The 10259-nt window shown below is 47.3% G+C and overlaps 1 protein-coding gene across 1 annotated transcript in view; it reads left to right on the top strand.

Annotated features, from left to right (window-relative positions):
• The first annotated feature begins 1706 nt into the window (after window positions 1-1706).
• JCAD (junctional cadherin 5 associated) overlaps window positions 1707-10259 on the top strand; it is a 74333-nt gene continuing 65780 nt past the window's right edge. Inside the window, exon 1 of the mRNA XM_084783679.1 lies at window positions 1707-1825. The gene's annotated coding sequence lies outside the window, so the exon portion shown is untranslated. The remainder of the gene's footprint in view (window positions 1826-10259) is intronic.

Here is a 10259-nt window from a genome sequence, read left to right as displayed (position 1 = left end):
GGGGAGAGAGAGAGAGAGAGAGAGAGAGAGAGAGAGAGAGAGAGAGAGAGAGAGACCCTCTCAAAACAAACCAAACAAAAAACAATAAAAAAACAACACACATACAAATGAACAAATGTAATAAGATTTTTTAAAATTCTCACCTCTACTGACCATATCCAGACTTTTTTTTTCCCCTGCCATTGTTCCATAAGCAGCGAGTGTGAACACTCAACACACTGCATACGCCCTGTGTGAGGTCCTGCAAGCCATGCAGACATGGCTGACAGGATGTGGGAGACTGTGCATAGGTTCTATTCTAAGGCTAACCAAGTTCTACGTCAGAGACTCAGGCCTCTGTGGGTTTGGACAGGTCCTGGCTATCTTCTTAAGGAAACGTGTGGCTGCCGACCAACAAAATTTCACAGGCAAAATCAGGCTCTGGTGTCATTTGGTCCAAGCAAACACCAACGAAGCCTTGCTCCAATGGACCAAATCTGAGACTCTCCATTTATCTTTTAGGTTGTCAGCTCCTTTCTGAGGGCACAATCTGAGTTTGTACCTCAGGGTAGGTCCGGAAAGGGGCCGCCAGGTGATGTCAGAGAGTGACTGAGGAAGAAGGTGAGTGATAGGCTGGAGAAGCCCTTTTCAATTCTGTGGAGGGGAATAACATGCTTCGAAGTACAGGCACCTTACAGGGTGCAACCCAGCTGCCCATCCTGCTGTCTCACCCCTGCTCTGGACTGACTGGCTGGGACCCAGGCAGCTGCACTTAAGCAGGAGACAGCGTTCATCCCTGTGGTAACCGTGCCCGTGATAATTTACATTTTGGTACAAAAGCATCTCCAACTCCTTTGAAATGAAAGACTCTATAAAACTGAGTTATGGCCCTGCTTAATGGGAGCACCACTAGGTTTCTCCAAAAGTGGAATTAAACCCTTTCGGCATCTGGGGCGGGCTGCCTGGAGAGGCGCCTTGGTCACTTCAGTAGGCTCGTTTCTTGCTGTTGATTCTGTGTGCAGTAAATTCTCCTCCTCCAAGTTCAAAGGCAGTGTTTGCATTTGCCAAAACCCCCAAGGCAGAGGGGCTCTGACTGACCCAAGATGAAGCTGTCTCTGCTCCATGAGTTGTTCAGAAGGTGAGAACACACACACACACACACACACACACACACACACACACACACATACACACACCCCTCAACCACTCATGCACATCTGCAGGGTCAACCTTTTCTAGTAAAATAGCCCACGGTAGCTATTTCATCGCCCTTTGCCTTCCTGTGGATCCCCAGGTCACAGCCTCTGTTTGTACAGCAAATGTGTGGCTTGGCCCTGCTCCTTTGCCATCTATTTCTAAAGCTCCCTTATCTGAGCAGAAAGGCTGTCAACAGATTTGACTTTCCCAGCTCTGAGTTCAGGACTGCACAGCCAGGCAGCCCAGTTCAGCCCTGGAATTCTTCTTAGACTATTTGGCAAGGCAAACCATTCAATGTGCTACCTCCTCTTTTTTTTTTTTTAAATTTTTTATTTTTAAGGCTATTTGAACCCCTCATTTAGGAAAAGTTGGCTCCCTCGAGGGTTCTTCGGATCGCCCGCCTAGCCTCACACCTGATAGGAGAGCTCTGTTCTCTGGAGGTGGATGGCACCTGTGTGCCAAGGAGCCTCATCCCCAGCCCTCCTCCCGCTGACTAGAGGCCTCGTGGGTAAAATAACAGCCTCTATTCTGAGCTCGCACATAGAGCTTCCTTCTATCAGAGACAGATTTGGGATTTAGAAAACTCTCAGCAGAGGCTTCCTGTGGCTTCTGAGGAACCTACAGACTCACAGAGGATCCGAGAGCTCAGGTAAGCGTCCTCCTCCTGGTTCCCCCTGCACCCCCCCCCCCCCATTTCTTTCCTTGTTTTGTTGAGAAGCTGGCTAAGGAAGCAGTTTGGAACAAGCCCCAGCTCTCTAGCGTTCTCCTGATGGAAGGGCTTGTTTCTATTTCTCTGATCAAGGAATAAACACAGGAATCTTGCGGGGAGAAAACTGCATGGTGTTCTCTGTGGAGACAGGACTGGGTGTCTAGGTCCCACACAGGCAGGGTGCAGCTTCCTTGGAGTCCGGCTAATCCTCTGCCCTGGGACTGGTCACATGACCAGCCCTTTGATGTGGCTCTTAGACAGTCACTGAATATGGTGACACCAGTTCTCTCTCCCTCGCTGTTTCTCTTCAAGCAATTGGGCACTGCTGCGTCTATCTTACTCCATTTTAAAATGTGAGATCTGTTCTTGTGTGTTCTATTTGTGTCATTTCTGAACTTACACCCTTTTCCAGTGATAGATGAAAGATCTGTCTGAAGTCTATTGTAACTTGTGTTACCATTTTCTCTGAATGCCAACAACTACGCTCTTCTGAGAGAAAAGGATGATTCATCGGCCAGATGGACCCTTTCTTCTGAAACTCACCACCACCCTCTTCCTTCTCCTGCAAACCTCTCTGCCTATGAAATCTGTCACCATATCTCATTGACTGAATAAGGTATTCATTGGCTCATTCTCTCTCTCTCTCTCTCTCTCTCTCTCTCTCTCTCTCTCTCTCTCTCTCTCTCTCTCCCTGTCTCTCCGTCTCTTTCTCTCACCTCCCCCTGCCTCTCACTCAAAGAAAATTTCATTCCTATTAGCTGCTAGACTCAGTTCAACCCATCAATCGGTTGTCAGTCAAATAAGCACATTCTGTGCTCCGTGCTGGAATGTCATCACAGGTGGAGAAGGCAGTTTCTGAGAAAATCAGAAGCACCCTTGGTGCTTGTCATGCACTTGACTTCCACCTATAGCCATTAAGCAACTGCCAGCCAATGCCAGGGAGTGCAAAAATGAGCCACTAAGCTTTGAGCCACGGAACGTAGGTGAGGTTCAAGTGACCATGTTGGCAGCGTCCCTGAGGACTCACCACGCCTCAGGTAGAAGCTAAGCACCCTGTAATCCTCAATGCTGGCCTCAGTAGTGTTCATTTTACAGGCCCTTCCCAGGCCCTGTGCAGATGAGGATGAACAGAAGACCCAGGCCTCTGAGCCTCAGCCTGAACCCGGCACTCAGTTTGCCCTTCATAAGTTGCCCAAGATAAAGTAGTCCCGGGACTGAGACTAGTGGGTCAGGGGTCACCCTAAGGGCAAGCAGAGCTCCTTCTGTTGATAAGGACCAGCTAATGCACCCGGGATGTTGGGGGACAGTGCAGCAGCTGATGCCCTTTTGTGGGTGGGCTAAAAGGAAAGTGACGACCTATAGAGAAGAGGGGCTGGGCACAGGGGACAACACTGTGAGGAAACAGAGAGCTGTCTGTGTGCTGGGAGCCTGCTTCCTCTCTGAAGCCGCCCCTAGCTTTCTGCCAGCACCATACCCTCCTGCTTCAGGGCTCTATCCAAGCCTCATCCAGTAAAGCATCCTGACATTCCTCTATCAAGAACACCCTGTGGCCTCTCTCATTAGCTTCCTTAAACACTGTGGGGAAAATGCTTATAAAGTGTCATTTTTGCCAAGAGGGCAATTTAGTGGTGTTTAGTCCCTTCATGATTGCATCTATCTGGCGGCCCATCACCTCCTAAGGAAACTTCATGCCCACTGGCCAGTTGCTGTCTCATCTCCAGTGCTAGAAGCCACCAAGATGTCTATTTCCTTGAGCCTTCTCAGGTGTGGTGAGATCCCTAACTATATGGCCTTTGTGTCTTGACTGGTTTCCCTTTGTTCTTTATTTCTGTAGTGCTGGGACAGAATCAGGGGCCTCATATACGCCAGGCAAGCAGCCTACCGCTGAGTGACACCCCAGCCAGCTTGGTGTATTTTTAAGCCTCATTCACAAGGCAGCATGTGCTATTTTCTGCTGTGCTATGTGGCTGGCCGGTGGTAGTTCATGGTACAGGTACACTTTGTTTAACCATTCACCAGTGTGTTGTCATCTTGGCTGTCTCTGCCCTTCCCTGGTAAACACTGGTGTGCGAGATTTCACACGAACACGTGATTTCAGTTCTTTTGGACACACATGTAGGGGTGGGAATGCAGGATCATATGGTAGTTCTATGTTTATCTTTTTGAGAACTGGCCAAGCTGTCTTCACATCCCTGCCACTGCTGTGGGAGGACTCTATTCCTCCACATCCCTGTTGTAAACACTTTCTGTTTCTTTTTTTTTTTTTTTTCTAATCCTGCCTCCCTGGTGGGGGTGGAGTGCCATCTCACTGTGGCTTTGAATTGCATTTTCCTAGTGACAGCGAGCATCTTGGCCTGTGCCTTGGCCTTTTGTCCCACTGGCCTTTATTTCCTTTCTTTGACTTCATTTTTTTTTTCTTGAACATCTTTGTTCAAATAAAAGAAATGTAATCTGTCTGTTCCTGGGATGGCATAAGCTTTATACAGACAAGGACGTTCTTGTGGCTGTCTTTGTAACTCCGTCCTCACTACAGCACTTGGTACATATGCACAGAGTAATTGAGAGGAACAGGATGGTTATTGCCAAGTCCTGGACCAGGGACCACCCAAGCTGAAAGCAGGCCCACAGTGCGAGCAGCTCCTGGAGGGAGAGCTTCAGCTGGCCAACCCCACAGTCCCCATCTGCCCTCCCTGGATGCTGGGTCCTCCCACGGCCTCCCCTCCACCCACTGCTCTGATACAAGGGCACAGGTCTGTGACAGAGAGATGAGTGGAGGTAAGGAGAGCCAGGCAGGCCTCAGGCAGCAGCAAAGCATAGTGGGAGGACAAAGAGAAGAGGGAGACAGGGAAGGAAAATTCCAAGTTTAGGAGTCTCTTGTGAGAGTGTCTATCAAAGGTGACTCCAGCTTTCTGCTGTGGAGAGCTGGATGGGGGTGGGGGTGGGGGTGCGATGGTCCTATTCAGTGAAAGGGGAGCTAGGAGCAGGGGAAAGGGAAGGCTGGGGTGTGTTTGAGAAGACAAGAGACCTCAATGTTCAGACCAAAAGATCAGCTCAGGTGCAACTCTGTAACTTACAGAGAGCATGGGATGTGAAGAGACAAGACCAGGGCAGGGATGGAGGGAGGCTGGTAGCCATCTTTGTCTGATAGTGGACACTGAAAGTAGCCTCATGTGAAGAGCTGCGGTTGTAGGCTATCTTCCCCTCAGAAGCTTCTACCTGGCAACTGTTGCACTGCTCTCTGCCTAGGCTTCCCTCTGACACAGTGTTTGTGCTCCTCTAGCAAAGGTATACCAGTCAGAGGACATAGGATGCCTACACCTTTCCACTGTGAGCCAGAATAAAGAAATGGCTTCTGACAGCCAGGATATGGCCACCCCTGGTACCTTGACACCCTTAGGACAGAGCTCTTGGCATATTCTGGGAACAGTCTACTGACTAAGTTGTCCCAGGCAGAAGAGTGGTAATAAAGGATAGGGGTGCACGCTCATGAAATGGATTGCTAAATAACTTTCCGGGAGTTGAACACCAAACTATTCAAAAACAAATATGAAGGTTTTGTTCACTCTGAGGTAATGGGGCTTCCCCTCCACCCAGGCCTCCCTTCCTCTCCCACACTTTCTTTCTCCCTTACTTTCTCCAGCTTAACTTTCTTCTTGCTGAGATATATCCATTTTATATCTAGGAAGATTAAGAACTTTTGAAAAATACATCAAAACATACAGCATACACAGCACGTAAAGTATGATAGTTAAGCTTAAAAGGCTGAAAAGTCCCAAAATGCTTAAGAAAGGGTGCAATCTAGTGAGATCAGTTCATTGAATAGGTATAATAAACATCATTCTCTTTTCAAAGTGTTTAAAATTTAAATTAAACCTAATTTTATCTGAAATATAAAACATAAAATTGTATTTATTCATGGAGCAAGCTGATGTGTTTTCTGATTTCATTTGGTTGTTAATTAATATGTCCACTTGCCTAATAAACATTCGTAGAAGCTATGGACAGTACTACCGGGAAGGACACACAGGACCTTAACCATATCCTTGAGTCTTGACAGTGTCAGGACTGCCATAGCGACAGTCAGTAGCCACAGAAGGGAAGCACAGAGAGGCAGGTGCTCAGACAGGAGGGCATCAGCGCTGTGTGTGCAGCTGTGCTCTCGCTGCATATGAGCTGGGCCCCTTCTAAGCATGCCCAACTAGGGGGGCAATAATGGGGAAATCTAGTAGACAAACAATTGCTGTTCGTCCAGGTTGCCCTCTGACTACGTGGGCTTGGTGATTTCAACATTCCAGGGGGAGCATGTGCCTCTCCCTGTCACCTGTGTCTCTTTAAAGTGATACCTTCTGTAGCTTATGACGCTATAGTGGGACAGGAACATGGTTTGGGGGCTCAGTAGCAGAGGCCACATTGTCCTGAGGGAGTGGTTATTCTTTCTAGATCCTGCCTCTGGGAAATAAACACTTAAAAGGGGCAGCAGCATCAGGCTAAGGCTGGATTAGAGCCAGTTTCACTAATGTCGGGCACTAGGCTGATTCTTGACACAGACACAGTGAAATCGCCTTTGATGTTTACATACACACCTGCTACTGTCATTGCTAACCTGCCTCCTGCAGATGACAGGCAGATATCAAATACTGCACTGCTGTTAGGCCTCAATGCACTATGTATAATAGCCTCGTATTACTAATTTCTTATAGTTTTAAATCAATATTAAATTATACTGTTTCAACATGTATCAACCAAAGATGAGACTATGGACCATGAATGGCAGAGACAGGTCTTTGGGGACGGGGTTAAAGTCACAGCGGCAGGGACAGTGACCATAGGAGATTCTACTTTTGTATTTTCTTTACCATTTTCTATACCAGCCTTAATGGGGATATCAAAGCCGCCTCTCTCTGTGTGTTTCCTCCTAAGAAGTTACTGCACTGGGGTTCACCGATACAAGGTGCCATAGAAGACATGAGCATAGGAAGACATGAACCTAGGGACCCTCCCTCATGCCCCTTAGCACGTAATTTCACCTCTCTAAGCGTCAACTGCCCCCCACCCCCACCCGAGACTCAAAGCTCCCCACAACAGGAGCTCTGTGACAACCTCATGAGCTAACGCACGCAGAGCTCTCAGCACATCCAACCCGTGTGAGCTGTCATTATTCTGGGTGAGCCTCCCAGCACAGAAGCCAACTGCCATTCTCCAACAGTTATCAGCCTGCTTTTCTCTCTCCCAAGTATAGACATGGAGCTTCCTTCTAATTAAGCCGTTGTTCTGTCCAAAAGCCTGTGGCTGACTGAGCCAGCATCCACAGTGTGACAGAGAGGCTCCAAGGTTGTGCACCTTCCTGTCGACAGCCTTCTCAGTCCCAGGAGCTCTGCACCCCAAGCTCTGGGGGGTCTTCTCTCCTTCCTGGGGATCCCTCGCTCCTCATGTCTCCCTTTGTGAGAGATCCAGTCAGGACTGGAGCTGCTGTCTTCCTTCGTATTCCCAGTTCCTAGATACCTTAGTGTTGCCACAGGCTAGCCTCACTCGGAGTGGTGGTGACTCCTTTATTGTACAGCAAGCTCCTTGGGATTGGAGGCAGGTCCCAGGATGCTGCTGCATATCCTGGCTTGCCAGCTGTTCTGTATGTAGCCAAGTAGCAGAGAAGGCTTGTTGAACTGAGTTGATGAGTTGATTCTCTAAATACTCACTGTCAGCGGGTTATTACGGTAACAACAGAAAAAGGGTGTATATGAGAGAGAGAGACGGAGACAGACATATAAAACAGGATCAGGAAAGGGTTCCCTCCCTTCCCTGCAACCTCATATGCATACCAGTATCTTGTCCTCAGTAGACACCTCATAGCTGTCTCCGTAGTAAATGAGTAGTAATTATGCCTTTAAAAAATAAAGTAAAAAATAAGAATTTTTAATGTGGCATGGCAGGATTCTGCACTTAACAAAGTTAACATTTTCCATCATGAATATTATGGTAGGATAAAGTCAGTTTTTAAAAACTCTGTATAACATTTAAACAACTTATTACAATGTATATTAAAGTCATTATACATACATATACCTATTATATATGTGCATGTATATAATACATACATAGATAAGTATAGTATATACATACTGGCACACACACACACACACACACACACACACACACACACAGAGTAGCCTCTGCTGGGATGAGACTTTCCCTATCTTTCTTGAGCCATTTCTCCAGAACAATGCCCAGCACATAGTAAGTGATTAAGAGACACTAAAGAAAACTGTGAAACTGAGTTTGGTGGCTCAGGCCTATAATCCCAGGACTTGGGAAGTTGAGGCAGAAGGATCACTATGAGTAGAAGCTAGCCTGGGCTACAGAGTAGTAGCCTACTTCAAAACGCAGAAACAGAAAATAAGTGGGAGAATAGTGATTTATATTAAGAATTAGGTAAGGACCAAGGTCTATTCAAAAGAGAAAAATCATAGAATTGGTGAAAAAACACATACTAAAGAAAAAGAAGTTGATGGCATTGCCAGTTGGTTGGAATGGGAGGAGAAAAATAAGATCAGTGAGAGTGTTCATCACGATTTCTTTGGGGGAGAACTGGGATGAAGGAGAGAGTATGGGTTTGGTGGTGTTCAGCTGTGATCCTCCTTTGTGATAGTGGTTTGTGTTTCAGATGGATGGTGCCTGGGGAGAGTGGGAGAAGAGCTTAGATTACACTCCCATTTTCAAAAACTTTCTTTAACAAAGAAAACTAAAAAAAAAAAAAAGAGCTCAGAAGAAGTCTATGGGTGGGCCAAAGATAAAGAACATGAGGAGGCCAAGGGTTCCCAGGAAGTTCAAGTGAAGGAGGCACGAAAACACGAAGGTGGCAACATTGCCAAGGACAGGACCACGGGAGGCAGCGAAAACAGGAAGACAGCAACATTGCCAAGGACAGGACCACAGACGCACAGCAGCCTGCCAACATGAGCTCCCTGGGTTTAATGCTAAGGGAGACGGCATGATTCTGAGGCTGAGTGGTAAATGGAGAAGTGGGGTGTGGGTGGAATTTCAAGCTGAGGCTTTCGTGACAGTCCTCCATTGGACAGCAGGAGCTTTGGAAGGATGCTTTAAGAGAATGTGAGTCATCTCAGAGAAAGAAGAGGTTTGGAAAAGATGTGGACGTGTTAGGAAATAGAATTCATTCATTCTTTCACCTAGCTTTATTGGGCACTACTCCGGCACAGGGGATAGAAAGATGAATGAATTAGGTCAGACCCAACCCCGCTTGTTGGGACTTTACAGATGAGAAAAACTCACAATGAAGATGTATATTAAGCAGAGGCTGGAGGATCTGTAATTCAGATAGGAGCAGGACTAACGACAGGATGAGGTCTTAATATGTGGGTGCCCGAGGCTTCCCAAGTACCTGGGATCTGAGGGTGTCTAGGAGCCAGCCAGAGAAGAGGGCTAGGGTAGGCAGTAGGTGGTAGATGGAAAAATCATGTAGGACAGAAATTGCACAGGAGATGGATGGTGAGAGCTCCAGGAAACAGCACGATAAGCAGCAGAGCTGGAGAACAGTCAGGTAAACTGAGGCATGGATAGTAGATCAAGCTACCGCAGGCAGGGCCAAAGACAATGATAGGTATGTGAGGTTCCATCCTCAAGAGCAACGGGACATCATGAGGTTTCTTCTTATGAAGATGGGACCAGCAGCTATGTGCTCCCAGGTGACTCAAACCCCGACTCATGTGTCTGCTGCTTGGATGGGTCTGAATTAGACTCGGCCGTTGTCTCCACATCCTCTGTTGGAACACCCACTCCTAAACTCCACATTCTGTTGGTGGCCCGCAACACCAAACTTTTTGAAATATGAGGGCCCTGTTCTTATGTCCAGAAATTCTAGACTCTTCCCTCCCCTCCCCCCTTTTCGAGTACTGGTCTGTTTTCAAATGTTTCTAAATGGAAGTTTCCAATCGGCTGTCAGATTTAAAAAAAAAAAAAAAATGAAGGAGACTAACTAGTTGGCTTCTGTGACACCAGGACCAAAGGGTTTGGGGAGCTTCTTCAGCAGGGCAAACATGTGGGTTCCTTTCAGTTCTGGTTGGTTCTCCAGACTGTAAGGTGGCTGGAGTGGGGTTCAACTTGGCATCTCAATGACATGTGTCCTGGGAAGTAGCCACTAGGCACATGTGGCTCTGTAAATCTCAGTTCATTAAACCTGAAGGCAGTTAAGGATTCAGGCACTGGTTGCAATTAGCCCCATTTCAAGCTCTGGTTGGCCACATGTGGCTAGTAGCCACTGTTAGGCTGCATAAGCTGCACATTTTAATGTTTGTGGAAAGTCTGGTCGGACAGTCCTGTTTTAGCATATTGCAGAGTGCATGAGCCAAGTGACCCTTGCTAC

Source organism: Acomys minous (genome assembly GCF_964271855.1).
Source record: "Acomys minous genome assembly, chromosome: 5".
Classification (NCBI taxonomy): domain Eukaryota; kingdom Metazoa; phylum Chordata; class Mammalia; order Rodentia; family Muridae; genus Acomys; species Acomys minous.
The sequence above is the reverse complement of the archived record's forward strand: the minus strand, read 5'-3'. Positions and strand labels throughout refer to the sequence as shown.